Source organism: Castanea sativa, chromosome 12, assembly GCF_040712315.1.
Source record: "Castanea sativa cultivar Marrone di Chiusa Pesio chromosome 12, ASM4071231v1".
Taxonomy (NCBI): Eukaryota; Viridiplantae; Streptophyta; class Magnoliopsida; order Fagales; family Fagaceae; genus Castanea; species Castanea sativa.
In genome coordinates this window covers 43778364-43792100 of record NC_134024.1, presented here as the reverse complement: position 1 = coordinate 43792100, position 13737 = coordinate 43778364, and positions in this window count along the sequence as shown.

Sequence of the window (13737 nt, the reverse complement as noted above, 5' to 3'; positions counted from 1 at the left end):
TAAATTCACATTATTGAACACATGAATACTTCACATTTAAATGCATTTTACTTTATTTCAACTACTATTACAACCATTAACCAAGGCTTAAACTCATTTAAATTGCATGATAAGAGGGTCAAGCTTAACTAGCCTCTATTGCTGGCATTTTGCTATAATCCTATCAGATCACTGATGCTACACGACTGGGCTACAAATCATACAAAGAAGGGGCAGGCTTAACTAGCCTCTACCGCTGGTATTCTGTTGGAATCCTATCAACTCACTGGTGATACACGGCTGGGGTCTAAATCATACGAATATGAGTGACGTTGCTTCCATATCTTTAAATTTAAATCATTAAGTAGATGATTACTTTAACTGTAAATAAATACTGTTTTATCTCAACTGCCGTTACAACTACTAATCAAACCTATTATATCAAGCACATGTTACATATTTATTCAACCATTATCGTGATGCTTAGATTTTGATTTTAATAGTTTGGTAGGCTTAAAAGGTACACCGGTAGCCATTGGACCACATAGCCCAATGTTGAGTTCCAGGATGCAATTCCCAAAAAAGAACCTAGGCCTAGCAAGGTCACCCCTCCAAAGGACCACACGTGGCCGAGCAACCGAAAAAGGCCCCCGAACACAGGTTTTGGCATAGATCTAAAAGACATGGGATTCAACAAATTTTGATCAATCACATACACAAAGATTTGAAATTTTAACAAAATTACAAAATTCTTAAGCGAGGGTGAGTTCTCACACTGTGTATGAGGCATTTCAGAAAGCACTTTGCACGCAAGAAATATCAAAGAAAACATATACACACAAATGACAAAATTGAAATATAAAAGCACGGCTAAAATAGATCTCAGCTTCAAGCAAGCAAATCCAGCATAGAATCAACAAATTGTTGGGTTCTGATTAGCATAAAATGGAAAAAAATACATAATTATAAATTCATAACAAAACATCGCATCACATATCCAACAATCCACACCCTCAACGGCACAACCGGCCTCTCCTCCACGCTCAACCCCAACACCACCAACCTAACCCCAATAAACGCAAAGTTCCAAAGCATATCCAAAATCAAAACCGGCTTAGGGTACGACCAGTCGCTCTGCCTCTCATCCAACTGCTCTGCCACATTCTCCCTCACCCGAACTGACGGCTCCCGGAGCATCATGCGCCACCCGCTCACATGACGAATCTGAGCTCTGCTCGATTTCTTCGATGCTGCCAACTTGGGATACTTGGACTATTCCTAGATCGAGCCTTCTGTATGTACTTGCTATGCTTGTGGTGGTGGTTGTTGATCCCCAACCCCAACAGCAAGAGTAAGAAGAAGAAGGTGGACCCATTTCCATGGACCACGTGCTTCTGGCATTGCAGGAGACCAAGGACGAGAGGGATCTCAGAATCCAAGCTCTATTCGATTTCTTCGATGCTGCCAACCTGGGATACTTAGACTATCCCAAAATCAAGCCTTCTATATGTACTCGATGTGCTTGAGGTGGTGGTTTTTGATGAAGAACAATAGGTTGGTAATAGAGATTTACTTGCTTCTATAACCCAAGCTCTTTCAAAAAATTCAAATCCTAACTTTTTAATTCGTGTTATGTTATATTTTGGTGGTAAAAGTTTTTTGTTAATGGAAAAGCCAAAGGTGGGTAACAGAGACCAAACAGAGCTAAACACAAGTGGGCAAAGTATTAAGTTTTAAACCACGGATAGGCAAAGTGAAAACCGGCCTAACCACAGTTGGGCAACACCACAAATGTGACAGGTAGGCACAAAAACAAATTTCATATGCACTCTAACAGTAGGTTTAAACACAAGTTTAGAGAATTCAACGTCTACATCAGAACTTTTACCTTTGTCTAACCTAGCAAAAATAAACATTTTCTTTATGATTCCTCTTGAAAGAAGGAATATAAACTTTTCAGCTTTAGGCTTAAAAGAAACATAAACATATCTGTCAACAATAGAAGACTTGGTACTAAATTTTCAAGTTTACCTTTATGATAAGCCAAAAACGTATTGACCCTTTGTGATGGATTAAGTTGATTAATTATCCAAGTTTAATTAATTAACTAATTTAACATGCAAATGCGTGGTAGCACAAACAAATCACCAATAAACTAAAGTGTAGCAGAAAATAAATTTGACATGGTGGTTTGTTTACGAATAGGGAAAACCTTCAAGGCAAAAACCCCACCAGGTGATTTTAAGGTCACCGCTCCCGAGAATCCACTATTATCACAACAAGCAGTTACAAGTAAAGGAATTCCAGTACCTTATACCAACCTACAATTGAACCCTTACCTTAATACCCAATTGGACTTGTTCTGTAGTGACAATCTCTCCTTTTGATGCACGGCTCCTAGTACGTGACTAACCAATTGCGCGGATCCCAGTACGTGACTTCAATTACCAACTTGAATAAGATGTTGGTTGCAAAGTTATTCAGTTCATCCTCATAATGAAGAACAAGAAGATGCTTGGTTACAAAACCCTATGGTGCACAAACACAGTGGCTTCTTCACAAAGAGATGAACTAGGCAAACTTTGTCTCCGGTCACAAATTGCTTGAACAAACTTTGCAACTTGTGTCTCAACTATGTGTAACCAGATACGGCCCTTAAAATAATCTTTTTATATGTCTAGGATTATGAGAAAAGAAGACCTAAAGACATATCCACGGATTGAAATCAAAATAGATCTGAAAGTCTGTTTTTCTTAAATCTCGACAGCTAGAGGTGTCGAGATGCTGTCGAGCAACTGTCAAGCCTCGGGGCTGGAACAGCTTCTTAAGCTCGATAGATGCTAGCTGTCGAGCTTTAATGATAGGCACTTCTTCAACTTGTTTCTTGGACAGACTTACATGGTTTTAACACTTGATCTTGAAACAAGGTTTCTTGACGCATTAAACACATCTTAGATCTACCCAAATACAAGTAAATTGTGTTTTGTCAAAGGATTAGCCAATTACATAAAAGAACGACATATGTTCTTAACAAGTGAACTACATATGTCCTAACAATCTCGCCCTTTGGCAATCCGTGACAAAACCATAACAAACAAATGAACATATGAGAGAAGTCATAAAACACTCAACCCATGCTCACTTGTTAAATACAATAAAGTCTATCCTAACATAAACTCTTGAAAACCTTTGCAAGAAGAGAGTTCATGACAAGTAGACTTTGACAACCTGTATTTCTGAAACACTTTAAACAAAACACATCAAGGCATCTTTGTGTAAAGCAGAAATAATAGGTGTATAAAGAGAGAAAAGAAACAACATATGTAGAGGTAAGTGAATAAAACATACATCATCACATATATATCTAAGATAAGCATCATGTATGTAAAAATGGTCACAAGACCTCCGTACAAGAACAATGTATCTCCAACAAGGAAAGAAAAGAAAAAAGATACATGTAATCCTTACTACATCCCTCAAAAACAAAACAAACACTCCCCCTAACAAAAATCTCCTATATCTTAACTCTTCCCCTAAAAATGACTACTCTTATATATCCAAAACTACTTCCCCTTTTGTCACGAGTAACAAAGGGTAAAAGTGTCAAGTAGACATCTCGTCAGAACTGGAAGAGCTAACATCTCTATCCTCATCATCATCATCATCGCTGGAACCATCATCAGGTGTCTCGGATGCCTCGGGAGGAGGAGAGGGAGACTCCATAAAACCACCAAGGCGAGCCTGCCGTCTAGCAATACGGCCAACATGGGTGTTCACCTGATACAACGCAGTAGAAAGTGTATCAAGGCGAGCATCCATGCGCTGAAGCTGCGCCATGATCGCCAAAGTCACACCTCCCGCTGAAGAAGAGGGAGAGGAGGTAAAAGGAGATGAAGGAGTGGGAGGAGTTGCTGAACCGGACCACCTCGAATGAAACTGCGCCTCGCTTCGTTTAACGGTAGCGTAGTCAATGGCACACATAATGGAAAAGTGGTCAAATGAGGGAAAAGGAACAGAAAAATGGCATAAGATCCGCATGATAGTAGAAGGAAAGATAAGCTTATCACGGTTCGCCATATCCTTATACACATCGATGATAGAAATAATGAAGTGTGAAGGAAAATCGATAAAAAGATCCTCAAGAAGGGATAACAAAAAACGAGAACGAGACTCTGGAATGGAGTTGTAATGAGAGAGATGATACAAAACAAAAGTCATTAACATGTTTAAGAATCTAGGACCTTTAGCAAAAGGTCGACATGACGTAGACTAATGCTCACCCCAATCAGCTAAGGGCTCACAGAGAAAGCAGAGATCATCTCGTCTTTGGACACAGTCCATAGACACTCACAACTGAGGTAATCAGGATGCTCAACCCTCGAAAAACGGAGCACATCAGATACCAACTCCAATGTGACTACTATGCGCGTACCTCGAACGCGAGTATGATAGATAGGTATTGAAGTATCAATTCCATGCATGTTGGAGTAGAACTCCTGAATAAGCACGGAAGGACAAGTGACCGGGACGTCACACAGTGACTCCCATTCCCGACTGTGAATGATATTGGGAAGGTTAGTGTCAGCGAAATCCGACAAAATAACTTGGCGTTCCGAATGAACACCTCGTTTAGAGAAGTTCTCTGAGAAGTCCTTTTGGGCTTTTTCATCATCAAATCGAACAAAAAAAGGAGTAGGATTAGAGGACGAAGAGGCCCTAGAACGAAAAGGGTTCTGGGACGGAGCAAACTTACGTTTTGGTGCCATTGACGCAATAACACAAACTAGAAAGAGAGAGAGAGAGGGGGGGAGGGAGAAAAAAATACTCAGAAAAGTCCCAACACATTTCAAATATAACAAGTATATTGAAAGAAAAGAACGTATGCATGAAAAATGCATGAACATGTGACATGCAATTTAAAAGACATCGTGGGCTCAGCCCAATCCAATCCTACCAGCACACAATCAAATAGCACATATCTAAATGCATGATAATACAGTTATAATGCTCATGGAATGCAATGTATGAGATTTGAAACTAAGGTAAGTAAAAAAACCATCCCAAAAATTTCACAAAACTCAACAATTTTGAAAAACTCAACAAATTTTCAAAAACTCAAAACCTAGAAATGAATGCATGAAAAGATCATGAAGAAAGAGAGAAAGGGAGATCTTACCAAGTGATTTGAAGCAAGAAAGGCCGAAAATCACGTGAGTTGAAGGTTTTGAGAGAGAAAAGAGTGATTGGGAGATGAATAGGTGCGGACAGATCGAGAGAGATCGAAAAAATGAAGATTAGATCATACTGAAACATATATATAGAACCTCAGTAAATCTCGATAGATAGAGGTGTCAAGAGGTATCGAGGTAGGTGTTGAGAACACAGACGTCGATAGATGCATCTAGCGAGAGGTGTCCAGAGATGTCCACAACAGAAGCTCGATGGATCGAGGAGGTATTGAGGAGCTATCGAGGGGACAAGAGATTTCTCGATCGATCCATCAGCTGTCAAGAAACTATCAAGATTGCGATAAGAAACAGCTTAAGATCTCGATATATAAGCCAGGTGTCGAGGGGTGTCCAGGAGGTGTCGAGATTGCTTAAAAACTAGTTTTTGAAAAAGGAAAAAAAACACATATATGAATGCAATCAAGCATGCAACTCAACTAAGGATCCAAACAACATTTTAAGATCTCAAAATCATCTTTCAACAAAAAATGTCATGCATTTTAATCCAAAACACACACACACACACTAAACAAGTCTAACCAATTTTATATTTCAAAAACAAGTCAAGACAATTTAGTGAGTATACATTAACACATGTAAACCTTGTGATGGCCAAATCACATTGTACCTGCACATGTATTAAGAGTAGCAAAGAATATTGCGTGTAGTGTGTGAAAAACATCGCAAGATTGCACAAGTGTCTCTATGTTATGACGATTTGAGATATGAGAAAATCACTTTAACTCACACACAATCATAACTGTTTAATGGGGGCTACACCTTAGAGGTACATCCTATAACTCCTACATCTCCTAGAAAACACTCTTGCAATCATGTTTTAAAGCCTTTTGTTCTTTTTGTTTTTTATTTTCTTTGCATATTTTCTTTTTATTAAGCAAACCATGCATGGGTATGCATAGGAGAGAAAAGAAATACTCAATTATGTTAAGCTTTTGGACATTGCACTTTTGCTATGCCGAAGCATACAGATATCATTGACATTGCACTTTTGCTATGTCGAAGCATACAGATGTCATTGTCATGATTGGCGAGTAACAGTGGTGAAATGGTTATTTATGTCTTTCTCTTAGGATGTTCTAGTCCTTCCCGTCAAAAAGAGTGATACGAGTGTTAAGTACAAGAGATCACTTAACCTTACTCATCACAAACAAAGAGCCACAAAACTCACTTGCTTAGTTGTGCATAGAGATATTCATTTAAGATACAAATGATACAAAGTTTAGAAAACTCTGTTTCAAATGCCATTTTAAGGTTCACAAGAACCAATGTACACATACACACACTGTTTTTATATTTTTCAATTTTTTCAATTTTTTTTTAAAAACAAAACAAAGTAACTAAAACTAAAAAACTAACAACCAAAAACATGTAAAGCAAAACAAAGCAATGCATAAAACTAGATTGACTTAAAACATTAAAGCAAAACACAAAAAAAAACAGATGGAGAGAGAAAAAGTGATTGAATCACTTGGAACCATTTTCCTTCCACACCTTGGAAGAATCTTTCCTTTTGCAAACCCTTGAACCGGTGATGAGGGGGAAGAATTGTTACCATTCAAGTTCGAAAGGAACATGAGGGCTTTAAAAAAATCTCTGAGGGGAGCAAACGAGGACGAAAACTAATTCTGGTTTCCCGACGCCATCATGTTGTTGCTATTTTGAGTGGCTAACCACTTATAGCAATTTGGTCAAGTATGACCAGCTGCTCCACAGTGATGACAGAGATGCTGCTTCTTTTGTTTAGGCCTTTGAAAGTTAGCCTTCTTAGCCTTAAGGTTTTTAATTTCCTTCTTATCTTGCTTAGGGGGAGCTCTTAAGATAGATTTACCCTTGTCTATGTTCTCACTAGCTAATTCAGTTTTAACATTAGTGTTCTCAATTTCAACATTATTGCTAGGAGGAACAAAAACAGTAGTACTAAAAGAAGTAATATTTGAGGAAGAAAAATCATACCCTAAATCTGTTCGATCTGAAGCAGATTTCTGAAAACTGAGCATCTCATCGAGCTTAACGCTTAAAGTCCTTTCCAACTAAGCTCCGGCTTGGAATAGTTCTGCCTCAAGTTTCTTAGTCTTCTCAGCCAAGAAGTTATTTTCAAACTTTAGTGCTCCAATAGTTTGATTTTCTTCATCAAACTTTGTGGAAAGCTCTTCACGTTCAAGCTCCACATCACTAAGCTTCTTGGTGGTCAACCTATACAGTTTCTTGTGCTTTTCTGAGACCTTGTATAACTTAGCATAGGATATGTGAATGTCATCTCGATCATCCATCTTCTCAAACTTGGATTCCACCAACTTCTCTTCTTCATCCACATCTTCAACAATCCCCTCAGTAGGATTAATTGTGGCAGTGAAGGCATTCAAGATTTCGTCATCCTCATTGTCAGAATCATCTTCAGGCTCGGTGTCGCTTAGTGTAACAGCAAGTGCCTTGCTTTTCCCAATTGTCTTGAGATATGTTGGGCAAACCTGTTTCATGTGTCCAAAGCCTTGGCACCCAAAGCACTTAGGTCCTATAGGAACAGTGTACTGACTGCCATTCCTTGCATCCTTCTTCCCTTTATTTTGGCCCTTGAATGAAAAAGAACTAAATTGCCTATGGTCCTTGTTGAAGCCTTTTCCATTGGCATTCTTCATAAACTTCTTGAATTGCCTGGTGATGTAGGACTTCATCTTAGAATCTTCATCATCTGAAAACTCTTCCGTCTCACTGTTCTTGGCCTTCAGTGCCATACTCTTGCTCTTGCTAGACTTTCCAATTCTAGACAAACCCAACTCACAGGTCTGTAGATTTCCAACTAGCTCTGTCAAAAGAATTCTATCAATATCTTTTGATTCCTTAATCGCAGTGATTTTGGCATGGAATCTTTAGGGCAGAGATTTGAGCACCTTTCTCACAATCTTGGGTTCTGGGATAGTTTCTCCAAGATTAAAGGCAGAGTTCACTATGTCTTTGAGTTTGACATAGAACTCATCAAATGACTCATCCTCCTCCATCTTTATCTCTTCGAAGCTTGTAGTGAGCCTTTGTAGCTTTGAATCCTTGACAGCCTTTGTTCCGTCATAGGTTGTCTGGAGGATGGTCCATGCTTCCTTTACAGTTTTAGTGGAGGATATCTTCTTGAACTCCTCATTCGTGACTGCATTGAACAACGCATTCAATGCTCTGCTGTTAAAGTTGGCCGCCTTGATCTTAGCCTCATCCCAATCGGCCGGCACTTCCTTTGGCTTGGTCCAATCAATCTCTACAGTTTGCCACACCTTCTCATCTAGAAATTGCAAAAAAGCTCTCATGAGTACTTTCCAGTATGCATAGTTAGTTCCATCAAATAAAGAAGGGATAATAAGAGATTGTCCTCTATCCATCACAAATAGGGGTCAATAGATCACACACAAGGATTAAACCCTAATTAGAGTGTGTCTGCTCTGATACCACTTGATAGGCCAAAAATGTATTGACCCCTTATGATGGATTAAGTTGATTGATTAGCCAAGTTTAATTAATTAACCAATTTAACATGCAAACGCGTGGTAGCACAAATAAATCACCAATAAACTAAAGTGTAGCGAAAGATAAATTTGACACGATGATTTGTTTATGAATAGGAAAAACCTCCAAGGCAAAAACTCCATTGGGTGATTTTAAGGTCACCACTCTCGAGAATCCACTATTATCACAACAAAAGATTACAAGTAAAGGAATCCCAGTACCTTATACCAATCAACAATTGAACCCTTACCCCAATACCCAATTGGACTTATTCTGTAGTGACAATCTCTCCTTTTGATGCACGACTCTCAGTACGTGACTATCCAATTGCGCAGATCCCAATACACAACTTCAATCACCAACTTGAGAAAGATGTTGGCTGTAAAGTTCTTCAGTTCATCCTCACAATGAAGAACAAGAAGATGCTTGGTTACAAAACCCTATGGTGCACAAACACAATAGCTTCTTCACAAAGAGATGAACTAGGGCAAACTTTGTCTCCGATCACAAATTGCTTGAACAGACTTTGCAACTTGTGTCTCAGCTATGCGTAACCAGATACGACCCTTAAAATAATCCTTGTATATATCTAGGGTCATGAGAAAAAAAGACCTAAAGACATATCCACGGATTGGAATCAAAACAGATCTAAAAGTCTGTTTTTCTAAAACCTCGACAACTAGAGGTGTTAAGATGCTATCGAGCAGCTGCGAGCCTTAGGGTTAGAACAGCTTCTTAAGCTCGATAGATGCTAGCTGTCGAGCCAGCTGTCGAGCCAACTATCGAGCTTTAATGACAAGCACTTATTCAACTTATTTCTTGAACAGACTTGCATGGTTTTAACACTTGATCTTGAAACAAGATTTCTTGACACATTAAACACATCCTAGATCTACCCAAATACAAGTAAAGTGCGTTTTGTCAAAGGATTAACCAATTACATAAAAGAACGACATATGTTCTTAACAAGTGAACCACATATGTCTTAATACTTTAGATTCAACTAACTTTTATTTCAAACTTTTCATCTTCTCATCTTTAGAGGAAAGTCGATTTCTCAAAAATTCATTCTTTTTATTTGATTCATTCAATCTCACAATCAATTCCTCTTTTTCAAGATTAGCCAATTTTAACTCTTCCTTGAATTTCTTAGCAATTTTCATAGATTTAGTTAATTCCCTACAAAGAGTTTCACAAGCATCAACAAGATCAATAAAAACAATAGTGTCCTTTTATTCAAATCATCACAAATATGAGCAGACAAACACTTAAAATTATCCATGATAGCAGGGATCAAGGATCCACTCAAGACGTTAATCCTATCTGAGTGAACCCGCTCTGATACCGATTGTTTGTTCGTTTAGACCCCTTAAACCAAATTGTTTAATCTATAATATTAACCAAGTGATTACTTTGATTAATTATTCAGATCTAGGTTAAACACAAATAAATCATATCATGCAAAGCAGCGGAAAAATAAATAACACCACGATATGATGACTCAAGAAAACTAATAAAACTCACCGTTTCAAAATAAAAACCTAGGGATGATTTGACCTAACTATCCTCAAAGTAAAGTAAATCCACTATAAGAGAATTGAAGTTTTTACAATCAGATTTAACCCTAAATCTATTGCTACATCATGTAATAACTTACTAACACGACCACATGCAAGTTTTGAATCCACAGATTCCTTCTCTTCTTGGATTTACAGCAATACAAGCCGCTTTGTTTGTGACTTTGAGACTTTACTCAAATGTTTAGCAATACAAACTCTCCATTTTGTGACTCTAAGACCATCCTTGAAAGTTTAGATCATTAGCAGTTGTTGATCTTGTTGCAGCAACTTCAGATCTACCAGATCTAATGATATGAGAATGATTTTCGGTAGTGACTTTGAAAGAGAAATGCACAATACCTTTTAGATCTCACAAAAGCACCTCCAAAGTCTCTCAAAAGCTCTGAAAACATAGTTAAGGTTTTCCTTTTTGTACTAGAAGTGTTTCACTTGAAACCCAAAACATTTAAGTAGAGTTTGGGCCGAAATAGAATTCTATAGAAATTTTATGTCTGCGATTTTCGACTGGTTGGATCTAATTTTCGATCAATCTAATTTCACAGAATTTGAACTCTCCTTTCTGCTACTTAAATGCTCTTGTATTTTGACTTATAACACCTTAAGCATTGTTTAATCAAACTTATAAATCTAGGAATCTATATCTAGACAAGTTTGTGCACACAGTTTGCTAATTGTTCTAAACTTTATTAGAACCTAACATAAATACTTTGTAACAACAGTGAGAGTTAATGGGGAGATAACATTATATATTATAAGCCCATTTCATATTAAATTTTGTAACATCAAAATTATGAGCATAATTTTTTTGATATATTTTTATTGAAATTCATAGATAAGAAATGTTACATTGTTACTTTTCTTTTTCTGTTTTTGATAATATTACATTATATATATATATATATATATGGAGGGAGCAGTAGAATTAGAGTTAAACATCTAGCAGCATGCAACTACACCCTTTCATATATATAACCATACCCTTTGCTATTATTAATAAAATAGTGTAAAAGAAAATAAATAAGGAAAAAAAGAGTATATTGGAAAATGATAAGTATGGCGGGACTCTAATAATCTTAAAAGGTTTTTTTGGGGACACATTTAGGCACAACTTATATTATTGTCAATTAATGATTAGAGTTTTTTCCAAGTGGAAAAGCCAATAATTTATTTTTTGGAAGTAAATTAAAATATAATAATTTATTTCTTTATACATATTATATATTATATTATACATATATAGCAGTATAAAAAAACTATCAACAGAGTTTAAGATGTAAATCGAATATTTTATCTTAAAAAGAATATTTAATGCATAATAGATGTATAAAAATGGGTTTATCAAACTTAATAAAAATATGTAAAATTTACTAAAAAAATATTAAATACATTTTACCTACATTTTCAATATAAACAACCAATTATCTATAAAAAAAAAATAAATAAATAACCTTGTACTTGAGATTCTTTAAACATTTTTTAAAAAATTGAAAATTTCACGAATTTAAGGTATTCTTACTTTCTAAATTGCCAACATGTTTTTTAAAAGAATATATCAATAGTTCTTAATTTGGACATGCTTAAATTCTATTATAAATTAATAGTAAACCATCCAAATTCGTAGTAGTAGTTGTTAGATTTAATAAAATTAGATTTAACCAGTCATGAATTTAGATTAATAAATTGAAATCATAACATCATTTTGAATGAAATCAAATATAAATGAGAATTAAGAACTTTTTTTTACCTTAAACAAATTGAAATCAATTAAAATTTTAATGATAAGGAGATTAAAATTTTTTGGGACAAAAATAAATGGAACAATTATAGGAAGAAAGTTATCTATTCTGACCATAGCTTGATATGAAAGAGTAGTATTGTGGCGTGAAAGATGTGAGAAGGGGAGGGGATTAGCCTTTGGTCACATCCAGGGGCGGAGCCAGAAATTTTTGTTTAGAGGAGCCAAGTTGTGACACTAATATATTTATCAAGAAAAACCCCCCTACACAAACACATGCTTTTTTCTTATATATACACACACTTTTTTATTTGATAAGTTATATATATATATATATACATATATATACACCAAAAAAAAAAAAAGCTTAGCATTTTCAATCAAAATTATGTTTGATTGCAATCTTTCATAAAAATAACATTCAATTTTTTTCATTTTTACTGTGAAATTCTTAAAAATTTTCATTTAAAATACAAATTATCAAATTTTATACTAAAGTAAGTAAAAAAATCTTTCAATTCAAATAATGAAATTCTCAAAAATATAAATGATCTAAAACTTGGAGGAATAACTTAGGCTCCAAACATATTTGAAATTATCATGCTCTAACCCATTATGTGGCAACTAAAGACACATTTTATGTGTATTTTTAGTAACAAATTTTTTTTAATGAGTCAATGACTTGTTAATCGCCACACAATAGGTTGAAAAAGATAGATTTAAACATGTTTAATATCAAACTTTATCAAATATTTAATAGATATAAAAACACATTTTACAATAAAAAATAGAATTGCGAAAAATAAAATTATATCTCTATAACTATTAAACCAATTATTTTTTTAAGAGCTTCATTAGACTAATTCAAATATTTAGGGGGCAACTTTTTTTTTGTAAACTAAAATTTAAAAACATTAAAATAATTATATAAAATATATAAAAAAAAAATTCAAAATTTTGGAAGGCCATGGCCTCCCACCCTCGTACATACCTCCGCCCCTCTCACATCTTTGCAAAAGTGAAGTGCATGAAAACAATGATCAACTATATTGTCGTAGTCTAATTTTTTTTCTTTTACATTGTGTTTAGGAGATCTCCTAAACTCAATGTAAAAGAAAAAATTGGATTTCTTTGACTATTTGATTGAGTCACGATAGAACCAAGTTACGTTGATGTTTTATTTATCCGCTAGAAAGTTAGGAATTGGGATAAGATAATATACGTTGTGGTCCATATAATTAGAAAAAGATGCTTTTGTAATGTGAGCTTTTGTGTTTTATATAAGTTGATGATTTTTTTTTTTTTTTTTGGTTAAGGATATAAGTTGATGATTAATTCTTTATTGTGTTTTATTATTAAAAAAATGATTAATTGTGGATAACATTGGATTACACGGATTACACGTTTATGGGATTATAGGACAAAACTATCAAATAACTTTGACCCACAAGACTAAAGTGCTGCATTAGACAGACAGCACAGCTCACTAATGATTTTTCTTTCTGGTACACGATGGACCATTTTGAACACATACGGTTCCTCTTTCTGTGTGGTCCTTAGGAGTTAGGACTAGAAGAACTGTCAGTTAGCAAGAAAATGATATATAATTTAATAATTGAGTTCTGACTGTCTGATATCACTGTACTCTTTTACCCATAAGCAGTAAAATATTAGAAATTTATTATATATCCGATACATCTACCAT